Raw genomic sequence first — 20395 nt, 5'->3', positions numbered from 1 at the left:
GATTGATGATCAACATGACTATTTGCACTTTAGAAACTGCAGCACGGAATAATTTAGCCGATGTCATTCCGAACCATTCAAGGTTTCACAGCCAAGAAATTCTTCTACGTTCCATCTTTCTTCGTCCAATTATCCTCTGTTTCATTATTTCTCATATCTTGTACCTCTAGAAATGTGGCCAATAACTTAAGTTTTCTCTTTTTCATAGTAAATACGATTTCAGGTTAAATATTCAGTACTTTCAGCAGTGATTCGTGACCCTATCCAGTATCCAGTTTTTCACAGCGTCCAACATATAACACCTAACCATTCTGATTCTTATGAGTCATAGAAAAATATGGTATTGTCGCAGGCGAAGTTTTGGACGAACTCAGCTCGTGCTTTTTCAATGCGTGAACGAATATTTCTTCTGGACGTTGGTTAGTCTCGTTGACAATAGTTCCTAGACAAAACTAATTGCTCACAATTGTTTTTAATTTTTTTTAAACGATCATCATTTTGGTTTTCCTTATATTGATCAGTGGCAGATCTAGACATTTGCCTTGAGAGGGGAACTTCCAACTTGGGAGGGAGAACTTTCAATGAAACACCAACAAAAAGACATAAATAATAGGTTCAATGGTATCTATTATTTTTAATGAGAATTAGCCATAATTTCAGTTAAAAATAGTTTATTTTGACACTTCATGTCCAATTCAGACGTATTTTCAATTAAAATTGTCGTTAATTCCCAATAAATATACTAGATAATCATGAGTTGGATATTAGTATCCCATACTCCGAAAGAATTAGGTGCAAATGCGAAGAAGATCGCGAATAAACCCAATCAAAGAAAAGATGGATTGTGGATTTTGAAACGGCATTCGATAAACTGTAGTATGTAAAACTAATGCAGATGAGAACAAATGTAGGAGTAGATGATAAATATATTCTTCGTATCATTAAGAATTTGTACTGGAATCACCGCCACCGTAAAAATTTGAGATAGCCAGATAGACGAAATCTCGATACATCGAGGAGTCAGACAAAGTTGAATATTCTCCCCAACATTATTCAACGTTTGTTCAAACCATTTATTTTAATACTTGAAAGATAAGTCATACGGAATAAAAATCAATGGGGAATTGGGGAATTAATATAATTGGATATACAGGCTGTTGATTGGATTGGCAATACTTCTGTTAGAAAACAATTTCTGCTTGATCATATTCACGAAGTAGGAGAAGAAATCGGCATTAATATAAACTCAAACACAACCAAATTTTTAGTATTCAGCCATAACGCACATAATGACACAGAGCTTCAATTAAATGGAGTCCAAGTTGGAAAAGTTCGCAGAATTACATATTTAGGAACTATCATAACGGACCAATTAGATCCGGACAAAAAAATATAACGCAGAATAGAAATGACTAAAATCACTTTTTTGAAAATGAACACAGTTCTTTGCAATAACCATCTCAGTTTAGAACAAAGACAAAGAATTATTAAGCATTAGATTGCATTAAACCGAATTGAAGCATTAGAAATATGGATTCATAGACGGATGTTGAAGATGCCTTAGACGACAAGGAATATAACGAGAAAGTACTAAAGAAGGTCAACAAAGATAGAGAATTTCTAAAGACTGTTAGACACCACATCTAGGACACGTATTAAAAGGAAATCGATATAAAATACTCCAACTAATTTTTAAAGGAAAAAAGAAGATCGGAGAGGTGTAGGAAGAAAACAAGTTTCTTGGCTAAAAAACATTTGTGAATGGACTTAAGATACCAAATGCAGGACAATTATTCTATGGCTATCGCCAACGTCGGAAAATTCTGATATGGCACGCGAAGAAGAAGATCCACTAGTTCACCACTTTATTGGGCTTGTCATAGAGGAGTACTTTTTTTTCAAATTTAAATCAATAAGGAATTAGAATTTCTTCACTGGTTGAGCCAGAGGTATAGAGGTATTTGGTTGAGCTTCCAACCATTCAAGGGTCCTTATTTCACTGCGGTCCATATTCCAATTTAAGCATATTTTAGTTTTATAAAGAAGACGTCTTGCACTGTATAAATATTACAAAAAACTCCGTTTTATACTGTCACCTTGGCTAAACCGTCAGCTTTTTCATAGTATATTATACTTTTATTCCACACATAAAACTGGAAGTAAACCAACCCCAGATTTATCGGCAAAACGACTTTTCAACATTGAAGATACAAATTTTATCAAAATTTCCTTACTTATTTCCTCTAACGTCCGAGAAGCATTCTTCAGAATGCTTCGTGCTTGTCAGTCGTCCTCTTCCAGGTACCTTAGCTTCTGCTTCGTCTTCTCGAGAATTCCAGGTAAATTTTTTTTTCAATAGCAGCGTCTGGTTTTCTAAGAGTGTGGTCCTCCACTTCTGAAGCTATGATGATAGTTTTATATTTACTTTCAAGCGAACAACAAAACACACTTAACGTTGGTGTTAACGATAATAAGTTTGGGGAGTTGTATCTATTTCTCCAGATAGAGTTGACCTGAACAAAATCAATATTTGCTTTTTTAATGCGACTTTTAACATTCCTCCATCCGCTATTACAACACTTCCTAGATATACAAACAAATCGGTTGCTTCTACCGTCTTATCTCCAACATTTAACGGCTGGTCTATATTTACTCTCCTTTATCTTAGGAAGATCTTAGTAGTAACCGCACCGTGGTATTTTCATCTGCTTCACTAGTACATCAGATATATCCCAGCCAGAGTCCTTTCCATTCTTCAAACTTTTTAAACTTCGCCTGTTCGCCAGTTTTGTTGGTTGGATCGAGTAGCTCGACAGAACTGTTGCCAGTTCCAAGCCCGGATAAAGAAGGAGGGGTCTACAGCCAGGTTAGCAGCCTACTGATAGACCTTAAAACCATACAGCGCATAGAAACAGGATTATGCCTCGGAACAGGAATGATTTCATTACGACGACTAACGCAAGAAAGAGAACAACGAATTTATGGAAAACGAGAAATATACTTCGCATCGGTACTTTTAACGTAAAGTCCCTAAACACAAGAGAGCAGGAAATTGTAAAAGAGCTTGTAGAAGAAGATAAAACACATATGTGCACTACAAGAGACGAAGAAAAAAGGAAAGGGTCAAATTATGCTACTGATGATTTACACTGGTGTCGCGAAAGAAACCAGAGCCAAAGAAGGAGTCGCCTTGTTAATACACAGAAAATTTAAAAAGTACAAGAATGTAAATATACCTCTGAAAGAATAGTAAGTGTAAAATTTAAACTGGGTGTCAAACCTCTGAATGTGATAGCAATCCAGGCAACAAAGAACAACAGAGATACCACCACAAGGGAAAACTTCTACGAACACCTTCAGACTGTAATAAACGAGACCCCAAATGATGAATATATAATCATTATGGGTGATTTTAGCGGCCATGTTGGCAATGATATAGTACCAGGAATAAAATAGCGATATAATGAAGACATCAGAAATGAAAACGAAGACCTTCTGACGGACCTCTGCAGCATAAACGAGATACGTATTAATATTACATTTTTATGTCAAAGAACAATACAGATACACTTTTGAAAACAGTAGAGGACAAAGATATTTATGATAAACTATATTCTGTCGAAGAGAGAGTTACAGCCCTCTCAAATCTTGGATGTAAGAGCACTAACATCAGCAGAAATAGGAAGCGATCATAAATTGGTATTGTGCAAAATCCGAATGAAAACACATATATGTGATAACAAAACACCAGAATACACCACAAAGGTCAAAGTCGAAAGCTTATAGGATGACTCCACAAGATACCTATTCCAAAAAAGAATAACCGAAAAAAGTAGAAATAAATGTATCACAGAAAATGATTTAGTCGCAGAAAGCTGGACAAAAATTAAGTCTAATATCTTAGCCTCGGCCAAGAAAGTTTTTGGTGAAAAAAATATAAATAAAAATAAGTCGTTCCCAAGGCGAAAAACTCCATGGTTTTGTACAGAAGTGAAGGAAAATTGTAAATAAACGAAAAAAGTTTACCTGAAATACATGTCAACCAAAAAACAAGAGGCATACCATAATTACAAGACAATTAGAAATGAAAAATATGCACTTGTAAGAAAAATAAAAAATGATCACTGGGAACGCTTTTCAAAAGAAATGGAACATGAGTTTTACGGTTTGCAAAAGGAAATATGGCGCTTCATAAGAGGTCAAAGAACGGAGGTAAAGGAACTAATAGAACCAAAACAAATAGAAAATGATACGTGGATTGATTACCTAAGAAAGCTCTATACACAGGAAGAACAAACGACGCTAGAACCGGAAACACCAGAAATTACCACAAATAAAGAACTTAATATAAATGTACAGGAAGTTCGGAAAATCTTGAAAACGTGAAGAACAGAAAATCAGCAGGTAAAGACAGGATACCAAACGATATACTGAAATATTGTGGAGTAGCAATGACAGAACAATTAACAACATTAATTAATAAAATTATAAAACACAATAAAATACCGGAAGAATGGAGAACGAGAAAATTAATTCTACTATTCAAAAAAGGAGATAAAAAACAGCCAGAAAACTATAGAGGTATAAACTTGTTAAATACTATGCTAAAACTTACAATAAAATTTTACAAGTGCTAATAAATCAGAGGATAAGTTTAGCAGATGAACAACAAGGTTTTCCTAGTGGAAGATAGTGTACAGATGCATATTCGTTATAAAGCAAATTACTAAGAAATCACTAGAGTATAATAGACCATCATTTCTGTGTCTGATTGACCTGAAGAAAGCGTTTGACAGAGTAAGACTCAAAGATGTAATCCATCTTCTGTATAATAAAGAAGTTCCCCTAAATATAAAAAATTTCAAAAGCATCTACCAAAACAACAAAATGGAAGTCAGTATAGATGGACAACTTACAGAACCTATAGAAATAACCAGCGGAATAAGAAAAGGGGATTCATTGAGCCCCATGCTCTTCAATTTGATTATGGATGAAATCATCAAAAGCGGTAACAAAGGAAGCTGATACAGAATGGGAAACGAAGAAATAAAAATACTCTGTTACGCAGATGACGCAATATTGATAGCCCAAGATGAAGATAGTCTGCAAAGACTGGTCCACAGATTTAACATAAGAGCAAAAGAATTTAATATGACAATCTCATCTCAGAAAACTAAAACAATAGTAGTCAGCAAACAACCAACCAGATGTAAAATAGAAATTGATGGCATTCGTATTAAACAAGTAATGGGAATAAAATACCTGAGAATTACACTCTCTAGCTATGAAGACCTGGACAAAGAAGTGAAAGATCAAGTACAAAAAGCAGATAGGCTGGCAGGATGCCTTAATAACACTATATGGCGAAATAGACACATTAACACTGACACAGTCACAATGCAAAGGCTACTGGAAACGGCAGAGATGAGAGTACTGAGAAGAATTACAGGAAGTACGATACGCTAAGAGATCGAAAGAGAAGTAAAGACATTAGAAGAAAATGTAACGTACATTTTGTATAACTGAATGGACACAAAATAGAAAAAAAGAATAAAATAACCACATAAGCAGAATGGAGGAGACCCGTGTCAAAATAACCGTGTGAAAAAAACTGATATCGAAGAATGGAACAGAAAGAAAAAAATAAAAACCGGCAATAAAGAGAAAGAGAGAGAAGCGAATCAATCAAGAGAAAAAAGGACACATTTGTTTAAAATGGATAAACGTAATAATGCAAAGAATAATGAATAGATAGATTGTATTAATTGATATATATGTTGACGTTACTTGTTTAAATTTTTGTCTGGACTACTGTAAATGTGAGATATTCTGCATGATTTAACATGCCTTAGTCCTATTTTTGATTGTTTTCCACTTATTGTTTTTTAAGCAAGCTATAACGATAGTATGTATAAAGAAGCAGATGAATCATTATGAGATTCAAGGAGTAACAAAATACCACAAAGAGTATATTCTTTTTCTTATACTCAAAGTTTGGCAACAATCTCAGCGAAGTAATATCTTGTGTAGTTCTGGATCTGACTGAGTCTAACACACTACAATTTCTTATATTTTTGAAACGTCAGCGTAAATTGATGTTAAGTCATTACATAATAATATAATTCTTATTTTGGTCAACGCAGGTATTTATTGTCCAAAATTGTCCAAATTTCTACAATGACCGTATATTCTTAAATCTTGCAATGCATTATCTCTTTTACTAATAAACAAGTTTGAAAACAGAAAACAGTAAAAGAAAAACACTCAAAAGGAAGGATAATGTAATGTAGGAAAGGGCAAAGGTATTTTAACAAAAGACATCGATGGAGCAAAAAGAGTTAAAATAGGGTTTTTAATTCTGATTTTGAATCTGAACATTAGCAGTTTGTTATGAAGCTTTGACTCATTCCAATTATTACAAATTGGTAGCATACATACTTTGTTTTCCAGGTGTGTTGATGTTATTACTTGTTCTAATGAATGTTTGGACTACGTTAAAAAGATCTACTGCATGGTTCATCATGTGTCTGTCTTTAAAGCAGTAAATATGTCTTGTTCTTCGATCTGCTATTTAGAATAATACCAATACAGTGCTTTTAACTTCTCATCGATGATTTAATATACCTATGTTGTTCCAATCTAGTTTTTAAAAGATCACGATAGAACCCGTAGCAAGAATAGTACAATTAAATGAAGGTGTGCTAGAATACTGGTCTAAAAAGCCTCCGGTCGTTATTATACCATCACGATCTATAAATAACATCTGAAAGATAAGCCCAGACATCGATCACACCGATCGGGGTGGACGTACCGATTCTTCCCTGTGTAATCGAGTGCAGGATAATCACTAGCATTAGCGGGTACCGTCTCGGTGGTCTGAGCCAGGACTACCGAAGTCCCACGCACACTCACAACACCCTGTCACAATACATATATAATTATGTTATGAATAATCGGTAAACGGGGCCGACCATCGACTTGGTTGGGCTGTAACGGAGCCCGCGGCTGTTTGTCTTTCATCGGGAACTGCTAATTGAAATCGACGGACGATGGATGCGTTGGGATGTACCACTAAAACGATTCAACGCCAACTCTCTCTTTATAGATGAGAATTATAACAATACGAGAAATATATATGGACCATTCTCGAAAAACGGTCCTGAAATTCTAAAAAGAAAGCTCGTTTCATTTATGTTTTATATATTAGTAATTACTTAAGATGATTCTCCTATAGAGTGATGTAAGATCTGTATAGTGATTCTCTTACTGCAGGTGTGCTCTAAGTCGGTGTCGGCATTTTCTATTGATAACGAATTGTAAGCGTTGAATTTGTCGGTAAAGTGGAGAAATATCCTAAACAGTGGTAAAATGCCTGCAGATTTGTATCTTGTTTCCATATCAACGGTTCCAACAGTTTTACGAAGCGTAGGCTTGGTAATCCTGTATAATCTTAAGAATTTAGTAATTTCCAACTCTCTCCTCGCGATGATGAGTCTAAGTTCCTTGTCAAGTCCAGGTGGACTCAATATTTTCGGAGTGATTTTTTTTATTGTCTGGTATCAACATGCCTTCATCATCACTTGACGTAGACATACAAGAGAGTATTCATAATGACGGTATTCTGAATATATCAAAATAACCAACAAATTTGTATCTATGTATATTAAGAAGAATTAAATTTGAAAATCTGCACATAAGAAGCACTCCTTAAGCTTATCTTAAGCCTAGCGTAGACAACTGCCCTTGGTTGTTTATAGCTCCAAATATCAAGTAAGGATTTGTATTGATCTATTGCAAATAGTACCACAGTCCCAAATTCGTGTGTCTCGGACTGCCGTTTCCAATGCAATGTTAAATAGGAGGCAAGCCAAAGTGTCCCCTTGTCTGAGTCCATCTTTTATCTCAAAGGATCGAGAATTCTGTCCCTGTATCCTACCACTGGCTTTTAAGTTAGACATGGTCATTCTTTTTAATTGGATAAGTTTTTCTGATATACTAAACTCACGCATTGGTTGGTATAGTACTGTTCTCTTGACACTGTCCTATGAGGCCTTGAAGTCGACGAATAAGTGATGAGTTTCAATATTAAATTCTAATTTTTTCTCGAGGAGCTGTCTTATTGAATGAATCTGGTCAATTGTTGACTTTGTGTGTACAATTTCACGTGTAGTTTCGAAAAATGTACTTGTGCAATCGAAAATAAGCAGTTCTTAGATAGTTTGAAATGTGAAAGTTTAAATTCAGCGTTTTTTAGGCATATTTGTTGCCAAAACACAAAATCGAAATTTCATGCTATAGATTTTGAAGATTAGGCTCTAACAATGGAAATTCCATAGTGACCTATCAATGGAAATGATAATTTTTATTGATCTCATGAGAATCGTAAAAAATGGTAAAACATTTATTTAACAGCTTTATAGAAACTAACTTCATTTGCGGCAAAATGCAAAAATTGCATACGAAAGCTTCACTCTTCACCTTTAAAGCACATTTTGAGTTTTGTCTATAAGACACTCTCATCAAAAGATATCGAAGTTTTGCCGTCGAGTTGATACAATTTTTATTTAAAAAATTGATTTCCCGCGCGTGACTGACATTCAAAATCACCGGTCACTTCCAGCGTTGTTTCTGAGAGAACGGTTCATTCTACACAAAAAGTGTTAATAAACATTTTGGTTAAGAATTATCTCAGCTACATTTCTTGTTTAAAACATTTTTTTCAACGACGTACCGATTTTTGGTGAGACGCTGTTTTCCGTTTTTCATCTCCTACGGGGGTATTTTGGAGGAAATACCGGGGTAGGGGTGGTAAAAATTTTTTTTGGGGTCCCAAAATTGACATTCAGCAAAATTCAGCTTGTTCGTATGATTTTTAGAGCTTCAGTGGCATTTTCGTCTGAGGACTGGAGTATTCACGATAGTCCAGATTCAGATTTAATAATAATAAAACGTCTATTTTGAAAATGTTGATACTTCCAATAAATATAAACTTTTCACGTCATTTTCTGAAGCAGTTAATTACCTGAATGAAAGAAAGGATTCAAATTTTGTAACTCAATGAAAATAGTACAAGTAGTGAACAAAACGACAATTGTTAAACTTTTTGAGCTATAATAACCGCATAAAATACAAAATATGTACAAATGTGCAATAAAACCGCTTTGAAAAAGTACGTTTTTACGCTGTTCCTATTAATAATACGATGCGCAATGTTTATTATCGTCGTCTTCTGTACAATTAACACGGTTGTTTATATTTAGTTTCTAGCATGATTATTATAGCCGTACAGAAAGGAATGTAAGTAAAATGGTGGTATAGTAAATGTCTTAATTAAATCCTATAACCCGTAGATACGTAAAATCCACAATAAATCAATCTGCACCGTTACACCTGCCATGAGAACAACTAAAAAATTTATTATACGAAAAGTATACATAATTAATACTTTTATTATCCCGAATACGAGTACCGGTTTTATAATTTGCTAAAAATATTTTAAGATGCACAAAGATAGGTGTAGACATTAATCATCGCTGTTAGAGATGGGATAGCGATTATTCTTCTAATAGTAATAACATTCGTTATTATTTATAACTGCGGCGATTAAAGGTTGATTCAGACCATCAGTCACGGGAAGATCAGATCAGAGTCAAATCATCGTCAAGTCAAGGGGCAACCCATTCACACACAATCCGGATAGATCACCGTCAGTCTACTTCAACATTCAGGTCGATCAAGATGTAGAAAATGTAAACAAAAAATCACTTGTAATGTAAAACAATTTTTTAAATGACTATTTTTAATGTAATTTAGACAACTGATATTATACTAAATACATTGCAACCTCAATATAACGAAACTAAGGAAAGAAGAAAGGAATTTAGAAAATATTTTCGTTTCTCTGTGACGGTCAATAACATCTTTTTCGTTTCTCGAACATAGTTTTTATTTTACATTAAGTACTTAACTACCAACAATAATTATTGTCTTATGAAAACCTGAACATGTTTGAACCTATTAAGACATGAATTATTGTGAAATTTAGTGTGCATAATTGATAGGATACGTAATATAATAGTTATAAATTGACAAAATTCGTTATATTAAGGTTACACCGTACATATACACATATTAACCTTCGGAGTACGGATATTATTTTACTTACTTAGATTACGATGATGGGTCAAGCGTGACCCATTCTCATTTTATTTATAAGAGTGTTTTAAATAGTCATTATTAATAAAGAGTATCTTTAATTTAACAAAAGACAAAAAAAGATGAAAATTATAATCCTAAATTATTGTACTTATTTAAATTTTGTAAGATGGTTCCTCATTCTCGTCTTTTTGATAATAGTTGCATTTAGTTTTGACAATATGCACTTCTTCACGTTTTGAATGAGTATTACTAACAAATCTTCTACAAAAGTCACACCTCTTTGATACCGGTGGTCTTTATTGCAACGATTACGGATTTATGGTACCCGGTGGGTTCTTCCTGTGTTGCTACAGCTCTTCGTTTTATATTGTGTGAGCTGAATTGTTTTCCAAGTTCCTCCAGAAATAGTTTTCTGCGATGTTTTATTTTAGTTGGGTGTTCCATTCAGGATTTTCCATATTCCATAGAACCAAAGCATTGTAGCATGCAATATCCAAAAAGTTAGAAAAAATACGTCATCAAAAAGAGCAATATTCTTGTTTCCCTTTTGCATGTGTCTTTCGAATCAATTTATCTAAAATATCAACTCCACTTTTGGTTTTGTTGTAATCCAAAATAATCTTTGGTTTAAACTTTTTGTCTTCACCAGAAATTTCATGTTCATTGTGTAAGGTCGGTAATAACACGACAAATTTGTTAGACTTGGTTACATTTGAAACTAAAGTAATGTTTCTAATGAACAAAAATGTTGAAGAATACAGTAAACGATCTGTCATCTCAAGCAATGATTTGAGCAAACTCCTCCTATTTTTTCTAATAGTACCCAAAAGATTTAAATTTTTGGTTAAGAGTTTCTCAGATAAAGCAATGTCAGTAAAAAAATTATCAGTTGTAATATTTTGACCAGACCTGTACCAACGTTCTGCAAGTGTTTAGACAACTCTTAGGCCTTGATTACGTTCAGATTGACCACTAATCTTTCCAGTATATATCTTAAAGTTGTAGTAATAAAAATTTTCAGCGTCACATAGGGTCCAAGCCTTTATACCGTATTTCTTCGGTTTATTAAGTATATAAAAAATCTATAAGTTACTCCTCGATAGTACAAAAAGCAGGTGGTTCATATGATTCCCTACAATTTTGGGCAAATAGATTAGCAATTTCTCGAATGGGAGCTAATTTATCTCGTTCTTTCCTTTCTGCTCTCGTATCCAATTTATCAAATCGAATATACTTAGAGAAGTATTATAAATAGGACGCGTAAATACATTATTTTTATTCTCATTTACACGTTCTCATGGTATTCTCTGAATCTTCAACATAATATAAGTATACCAAAGAAAACACGCATTTCGACTAGATCAACTTCAATCCAATCGTTAATTTTTTTCCCGATTTTACTGATATACGCAGCTATGAACTCAATAGCTCTCGTGTTGGTATACTGTAGAATCATTGATATTATACTATCAGAAAAAAATTAATTGAAGGCATCCATGTATGTCTCAATCTTTTGACTTTGCGTAGTGAGACCTATGTTTTTCTGTACTAAATTACATGCCAATGGCTTACCCTTTTTTGGAGCTAAATAACTCCATGTTTGTCCTTCGCACATAATATCAGATACATTAGATCGTTCACTATCTGTATTTTCAGAAGTTGTCGCTAAAACTTTCTCGTTCTCGAGTTCAGGAATTGATAAATTACCTTCATGTGCTTCCGGCTCACAACCGTCATTATTACTCGTTTCACTATTGCTTTGTTGTTGTTGCTAAGTTGGGTAGTTTTAAAAAAGTACTTGTGCAATCGAAAAGAAGAATAGGTAAAAAGAAATAAGAATAAGACTTACTCCACGGGTCTCCACTTAGGTCCACGGTAAACTAAATGATGCCAATACAAAAATTATTATTAAATATTTGAGAAAACAAAGTTTAAAAATGCGTTATGGTAAACTGGTGACAGGTGATCATCGGTTTTACTGCAACTATTTAACGAATAAAGGGATTGTTCTTGAGGGGAAAAGATATTAACATCTAGACTAGGAATTTAGGTATTGTGTAAATTGTTTGTTGAAAATTAAATGTGATGTTATATTATTTAAAAGTTATTTATATTTATTAAAGAGGTATATTTTAAAAATGTGTGTTATTTATTGAGAACAGACAGCACTGTGACAATACAGAATAAGGTAGATGTTCTATTTTTGATGTAAGTTTGGGTGTGCAATTACTCCAATTTGTAATTATCAAGTTAATGAAAATCCAATTTGGGTCTGTATTTGGGCAGAAAAGAAATTATTGTGGTGTCAATTAAAATTGAAAAACACTTAAGGACAAACAGAATACATTCAAAAAGACAAAACAGACATTTAATTTAAAAAAATGGGGTATTTTGTAGCACTACATCACCTTGTATGCAGGAGGAACTGGCAAACAGAACATTGCTGTTTGTCCACTGTGAAGAGTGTAAAATTCTAAAGGGAGTCAGGCAGGGTTGTGTGCTGTCCCCATTGATATTTAATTTATATTCAGATATAATCTTTAAACGTACTTAGCACAACTTGGAATTTGGTGTAATAATTAATGGAAAACTGATAAATACCATCAGATACGTAGATGACATAATTATATTGAGCGATGACTTAAATAGATTGTAATTTCTTTTAAAACTAATTAACACGACGCGACGAGAGATGGTACTACAAATTAATAGTTCTAAACGAAAATACATGGTATTTAGTCGTTTGTCCTATTAAAATACATAATTACAAATAGATGGATAACCAATACAAAGAGTATCCAATTTTAAATGTCTATGTTGTTATAATTCCGACCAATTAGACGCAGATAAGAGATAAAATGTAGAATTGAGAAGACTCGTGCAACTGTTTTGAAAATGAGGTCAGTTGGTCATATGGTCAGTTGTCTTATATGGCGTCAAAGCATGGATCTTAAAAGTATCTACTATTAACCGCTTACAGGCTGTTGAAATGTGGTTGTATAGACGAACACTAACAACACCGTGGAATGATAAGCAGGCAAATGAAGCAGTTATCAACAAAGCGGAAGCTACTCGTCAGCTGATTGATAGTGTAAAAAAGTATAATATTCGTCTACTAATTAGGATGGGTAAAATCGAAGGATGCAGATGAATTGGTAGAAAACAAGGCTCGCGGTATAAGAATAGCAGAGAATGGCCAGAGATATGGAGAGTCAAACAACTGTCGTGTTTTTGCCGAAATTGCACAATTCTCTAAGAGTGTTTAAGACGAATAGTATTATTGAGTATACATGTAACTTAAGTCGGTTTAATTTTTAAAGTTTATGTAGACATTGTTCGCTGATGGTAGTGCGACTTGCGAGCGTATTTTTAAATGCTTCATGCTATTTTCTTTTTATTTTTGAATTCTTTTTTTATCCATTAATCCTATAATTTTTATATTCATTCAAGTTTCACGTTGACAGCTTAGACAAATCAAAGCGCAGTAACCGACATGTAACAGTGACAACGGAGCATTCTACGAAACCCCATCGCATCTCTAACCAGCAAAGTGTGAATGTCTCTAAATTTGTCGGGACAAAAACGCAAACATGTCTGTTATAAAATTTTATGTCGGTATTTCGTCTTAGTTAATGGCATCGCTAAAAACTAAGCAAGAGACAGTATCGACCACGGTTATCGCGGGGACATAAAAACGATACTGTCTTCACGATTTACGATTGACAAATGTGAGCCTGTGGGACTTTATTTGAATATTGGTGATATAAAAATCGATCGATGCTATCTTCGGACGGCCTAAATGTACGATGGATGTTTTTTTTGAAAAACCTTTAATCACAAATTTATATTTTTATTTTATCACATCGTTGACTTTAAACATTTTTTACAGAATAAATTTTAATAATATACGGTCTGAAGTTCTGGATCCTGTCCTATTTATTCTGTTTATTAATGATTATTTGATAAATTACCTTATTCAGTAAATTATTAACTATATAGTAATAATTTTAAATAATTCAAAACTTTCAATTACCCAACAATTCGAGATTAATTTCATTTGACGTAAAAAATCTTTTTCCTAGTATTCCTCCTACAGAAACTTTTGTTCTAGTAAAAAATCTTTTAGACTATAATTCAATAAATTCAAACATTACATCTGAAATTTTAAATCTTCTTGAAATTTGCATAAATCAAGACTTCTTCTTCTTAGAGTGCCGTCTCCCTACGGAGGTTGGCAATCATAATGGCTATTTTTATTTTTGAACTTGCTGCTCTAAACAAAACAATCGATCTGCATTGATACCAATCACGTAGATTCTTCAACCGTGAATTCTGCCTTCGATCAACAGATCTTCTTCCTTGAATCTTTCCCTGTATTATGAGTCTCAAAATTTCATATTTTGGTCCCCTCATCACGTGGCCTAGGTATTCCAGGTTTCTGGTATGTATAGTGTAGATTAGTTCTGTTACTTTACCAACCCTCTCCAGTACTTCTTCATTTGTAATTCTATCAGTCCATGATATCTTCAATACTCTGCTGTATAACCAGAGTTCGAAAGCCTCTATTCTTTTTAAATTGCATTTTTTTAATGTCCAAGTCTCAGCTCCATATAATAATATTGAAAATATATAACAGCCAATGGCACGTAGTCTATCAAATTTAGATTTTTGCACGTTAGGAGTGGCTTCATTCGTATAAATGCTGATCTGGCAATCTCTATTCGCCTGTTTATTTCTACAGTATGATCATTGGTTTCATTGATCAAAGTTCCCAAGTACTGATAATTTTCTACTTGTTACCATTGATTGTCAATAGGTGATGTATATTTTGTGGTCTTTTTGTAATTAGCATGTAGGTACTTCGTTGTTTTAGCGCTTATAGTAATTCCCATCTCAGCACTATTCACACTTAAGGTTTCGATAAGATGTTGTAGATCTTCTATACTCGTTGCTATGATCACAGTCTCGTCTGCATATCGTAAGTTGTTAATTAATTTTCCGTTAACGGTAACTCCCGCTTTGATATTATTGAGCGTGTATTGGAAAATATAAATATTATAAAAGTATATAAAAATATAAATACATAAAAAAAGAAAGGAATAACGCCAGTTTTCAGATCAAATAAGAACTTAAGCAAATATATTAAGAACAACAAGAGCTAAAAGAAAAAGCACTTACACAGTAGGGTATACAAACTAACATGTGGCGGCTGCCCAAAAACTTACATCGGTCAAACAGGTACAACCTTTAACAAACGGATAGCAGAAAACAACAGGGCATTCATTCATTCTTCACATTCAAAATATAGGCCTTAAGCTACCATTATTAGAATTTATGGAAATTAAACAATTTAAAAAATGCAGATATAATTCTGAATGACCAACTTGAGACAAACAGTTCTCACCTCCTCAACTTATTCAGTTAAAGGCTATAAAGTGTAAGACGCATAACAAAAATAGCTCAAAAAAAAACAAAGGAAAAGACAGTTAAGATATGATTTCACGTACAGTGCGTCTGTGTATCCGCTTATACGTATTTCGCCCTAATAGGGCTCTTCAGAGACGGCTATTCACAATCGCTCTGAACGTGAAAATAAATATCTTCTTGTCTTAGGAAGCAACTCTTCAAATAGCGATATCTGATATTAAAATCCGTAAACCAATTTTCGAAACCAAATTCAGGTTTTTGCTTTAATCTGTGCCTTCTAAGAATTGCAAGGCAAAACAGACGTTGATAAAGATGTTATTAGAGACATGGGGAATCTAAAAATTGTATTCCACAACATATCTCCTCAACTAAGCAAAAATCCTTAGCGAATTGATTTCTAGTACTCGTACGGAGTAAATCGGAATAAAAAGGAAAAGACAGTTAAGATTTGATATATGATTTGAATAGCCGATCTGAAGAGCCCTTTTAGGGCGAAATACGTATAAGCGAATACACAGACGCACTGTACGTGAAACCAAATAAGATTGTGAACCAGTGGATAAGAGACGGCGTTGGAAAGTTCAGATGAGAGGAGAACTCAGCATAAAATTTAGAAAGGCTGCTGAGCTGGCTGCTTGAAATAAATTCTGAACTATCCTGGACAAACGGTGCAGAGCTCTGAGGATGCGCCAGTAAAAACAACATTGAAGTAATGCAGGGGTTTCAGAATAAGGTACTAAGGAGCAGTCTTGATGCTCCATGGTACGTAAAAAACAGCTGCATCCACTGAGATCTTAAGATGGAGACAGTAGAGCAAATAATTGCCAAATGTGTCAGAAAACGTAAACAACGTCTACTTTAACATGTGAATATCGAGACCATTCATCTCCTCAACAACGCAGATATAGAAAGAAGGCTCAAGAGGACAAAACCGTTGAAAAATATCCTTAATCTTTTTGCGTCACTGAGATCGATAATATAAACATTTTTAGTCTGTTTATAATAAAACAATTGGTATTTCATTTAATCTTGATTTCGCCAGATATTGCGCGTCAAATAAATATAAACATTTCCATTTAGGATGGTGGGTAAATGATGCGGGGAAGAGAATGATTTAGGAAAATGATATCACTCCTCGATGACCGCTGCCAAAGCAGTCGGTTTCATTGTTTAGTCCAGATTTTCTTCTTAAAATTCGTTATCGTTATTCGTTGTTTGTTTTTGTTATCGGAAATCCGAGTGAGCAGTCAAAAGGAGAAGCAGATTGTGTTCGGAACAGAAAAGTTCTCGGCATATAGTTTTTAAGCCCGGCAGTTTTTTTGCTTAATTTCATGAGTTAAGGGTGAAGGGTGAATTCAATCTCAAAGTGCTATTTGGCAGTCTTTTTTTAGCGAGTTAATTAATCACCGTCTGTTGGATGCTGTAGTCCATGCGACGGGTTTTGAAAAACAGCGTTTCCAAGGTTTAAAGAAGTCCACATTAAGTAGCCGAGTTTTGAAGAATATATTTTGTTATCATCCAGGATAATCTGTAGTCCAATTCAATGTTTGACCTCCCCAAGATGTGTCCATTTTGTGTCTCCATGGGTCATTCCAGATCATTTGAAGTTTGTGTGGGACAGTCTTTGATTTGTATCCAATCTCAAGGTAATAAACTTTCTTAATAACTTAAAATCAAATCAGCCAAGTAAAATAAACTAAGATTTGCTTTTATGACAAATTTAAAAATTATACATAAATATAAGTTTTATGGATTAGCTAATTGTCATATTTTAGTAAAGTTAACCTTGATAAAATTAAAGGCAGATATCGAGCACAGTTTTATTAATAAATCTTGCCCATGTACTTTCGCTCCCTAGAGCATCTTCAGGGGAATTTCGTCAATTTTGGGCTATCCAACAATTGCAGAATGTCATATACAAAAAATTAAACATAGAGTTGAACATAACACTACACGAAACAAGAACAAACAGTTTAAAATTATTTAAAAAGTCGAAGCTACATTCTGGTCGGCAACAGGAGAGAGAATGTAGCTTCGACTCTGAAGCAAAATTAAACATAACACGACTTATGTATTTTATGTCTATGATTATGTTTAATTTTATGTCTATGACATTCTGCAATTGTTGGATAGCCCAAAATTGACGAAATGCCCCTGATGATGCTGCAGAAAGCGAAAGTACTTGGGCAAGATTTAATTAATAAAACTCTGCTCGATATCTGCCTTTAATTTTCAAACTTCATTTATTAGAGAATTCAACCTTATATAAATTAATTAATAGTTCAGAAAAGTTTGATATTTCATTTCTACATAATATATGACAGTCAGTATTATCCTTTTCTGTCATTAGGTCCATAACCAAAATTTTAAATTCTGTTTTGTTAACAGGTTAAACTCAATGTAAGTAATGTTGATCAAAATTAGGATATTTTGATTTATAATAATTGTTTAAATTGCTACAAATAGCGCAAATGTAAAGTTTGTTGATAAATTTAAATAATTTTATTTGTAATAACTGTTTATGTGAAATAATAATAAATATGTAATGTTTCCCAGTAATTGTTCAGTCCCCTCTTTAAACCCCCTATAAGGAATTATATATTGTTGGTACCCAATGTGGTAGGCTAATTAAATTGCTACAGTGTAAAAGTAGAGCATTGTAAGAGCTTAATATACCCGCGTAAAGTGTAAATATTACTGTAAGTTAGTTCCTATAGAAACATTACTAAATGAAAGTACAAGTAGAGTTCTTAAAATGACAACTGTAACAATATTGGTTAGAATACAACTGCTCGTTGATTTTCTTGATCAGATTGTAGTACAAAGTACCCCCAGCTTGTTGATACAATAAAAAAACTTTAGTAATGGCTCAAATGCAGTAATTATACCTATATACAAGAAAGGAAACACAAGAAACTGTAGGAACTATAGAGGTATATCACTACTATGTGTAGCAGCAAAAGTATACGAAACCATAATAGAAAGGAAAATTAGAAAAGAAATAGAACATAAATTAGAGGATGTACAAAGTGGATTCAGGAAAGGACACAACACACAAGACCATATATTCACCATGCAACAAGTAATAGAAAAGCCTTAAAGAAAAATAAAGAAATACATCTGAGCTTTATAGACATGGAAAAAGTATTCGACTCAGTCAAAAGAAAAGATATATGGGAAAGCCTAAAGAAGAAACAAGTAAGTGAAGAAGTGATAGAAGCAACAAAGAGTATATACATGAAAACAACAAATACAGTAAGAATGTTAAATATACTAATATAAATAATGTCAGAACCATTTGAAACAACCCAAGGAGTTAGACAAGGGGGAAGTCTCAGCCCAGTACTATTCATAAATGTAATAGATGAGATAGTGAAAGAATGTAAAAAAACATTCAAGAAATACTGCATCGGTTGGAACAGAATGCAAATGATAAATGCTGAGATGTGTATATTTGCAGACAACATAGTATTAATTGCGGAAACTGCAGAAAAACTGAAATACAACTTAGAGAAATGGAACCTAGAAGCAAGCAAATACAACTTAAACGTAAACAAAGAGAAGACTCAAATAATGAAAATATCAAGGAAACAAGGGACGGAAGATCAAATAGAAGTAATGATAGACCAACAAAAAATAATACAGACAAATTCATACAAATACTTAGGAACAGTAATCAACAACAAAGGAGACATCGAGGATGATCTTAACAACAGAATGGAAAACACAGGAAAACTATTCCAAGCACTAAATAGAGGATTCCTTAATAACAAAGAAATATCAACAAAGACCAAGATGACAATATACAAAACAATATATAGACCTACAGTGACATATGGAGCAGAAAATTGGATATTAAACAAAAGACATCAGAGCAGAATTCAGGCAGCAGAGATGAAATACCTCAGAAGAACGATAGGAGTAAAAAGAACTGATAGAATCAGAAATGAAGAAATAAGAGAAAGACTCAAAATCAAACCAATACTCGAGTCAATCAAAGAGAAAAAATTGGCATGGTTCGGACATCTAACCCGGATGAACAATAATAGACAAGTTAAAAGAGTGTGGGACGCCAAACCAATAGGGAAGAACAGAAGAGGAAGACCCATTAAAGAATTTAACAGTGACATCTCGCAGATACTGCAGAGTAAGGGTAAGACTTGGCAGGAAGCAACACAGATGGCATACAATAGGAAGGAATGGAGAAAGTTCGTTAAGAGCTAGGACACCTCAGAAGACTGTCAAATATTGTAATATTGTAATGTAATGAATTGTATTTTAAACGGCCCAACACCGAAAGGTACAAATGGGTCTACTGATTAAGTAAAGTAAGTAGTAATGGCTCAATAAAGAATAATATGGAAGTTGTATTAACCTAAAAGTCTAGCGACTTATTTGAGTATTTTTTACTTATTACGGAAAAGAGCTGTTTTGCTATTTTGAAATTTACATTTTGTATAGTATTTTCTTAATTACGTGCCACAACAAATGAAAACAATGCCGATTGGCAATTCTATAAAACAGTTAATCATTTTTGAAGAAAAAAATAACGTTGAACCGACCCCAGTGGTTAATTAAGTTATTTGCATAACGTGAACACAAAGAGTGATTGAGTTGGGTGAAGATCGATACGACAGCAGAATTATTACGAAACTAAATTAATTATGAATCTTTAATTTTTTTCCAGCCGCGGTCAACGTTATGTAAACATCTCTTAGACGTACGGTTTTAGGGTATTGTATGGGGAGAATGAAAGTGGAACACAAAAAACTTACTTCAAAACAAATAAGTCCAGATATTACAAAAGCAG

The 20395-nt window shown here is 33.6% G+C and overlaps 1 protein-coding gene across 10 annotated transcripts in view; it reads right to left on the bottom strand.

Annotated features, from left to right (window-relative positions):
* rg (A kinase anchor protein rugose) overlaps positions 1 to 20395 on the bottom strand; it is a 742603-nt gene that overhangs the window by 424154 nt on the left and 298054 nt on the right. The gene's annotated exons all lie outside the window — the stretch shown is intronic.

The sequence above is a fragment of the Diabrotica undecimpunctata genome, chromosome 7 (genome assembly GCF_040954645.1).
Source record: "Diabrotica undecimpunctata isolate CICGRU chromosome 7, icDiaUnde3, whole genome shotgun sequence".
Lineage (NCBI taxonomy): Eukaryota > Metazoa > Arthropoda > Insecta > Coleoptera > Chrysomelidae > Diabrotica > Diabrotica undecimpunctata.
This window is presented reverse-complemented; position numbering and strand designations above follow the sequence as displayed.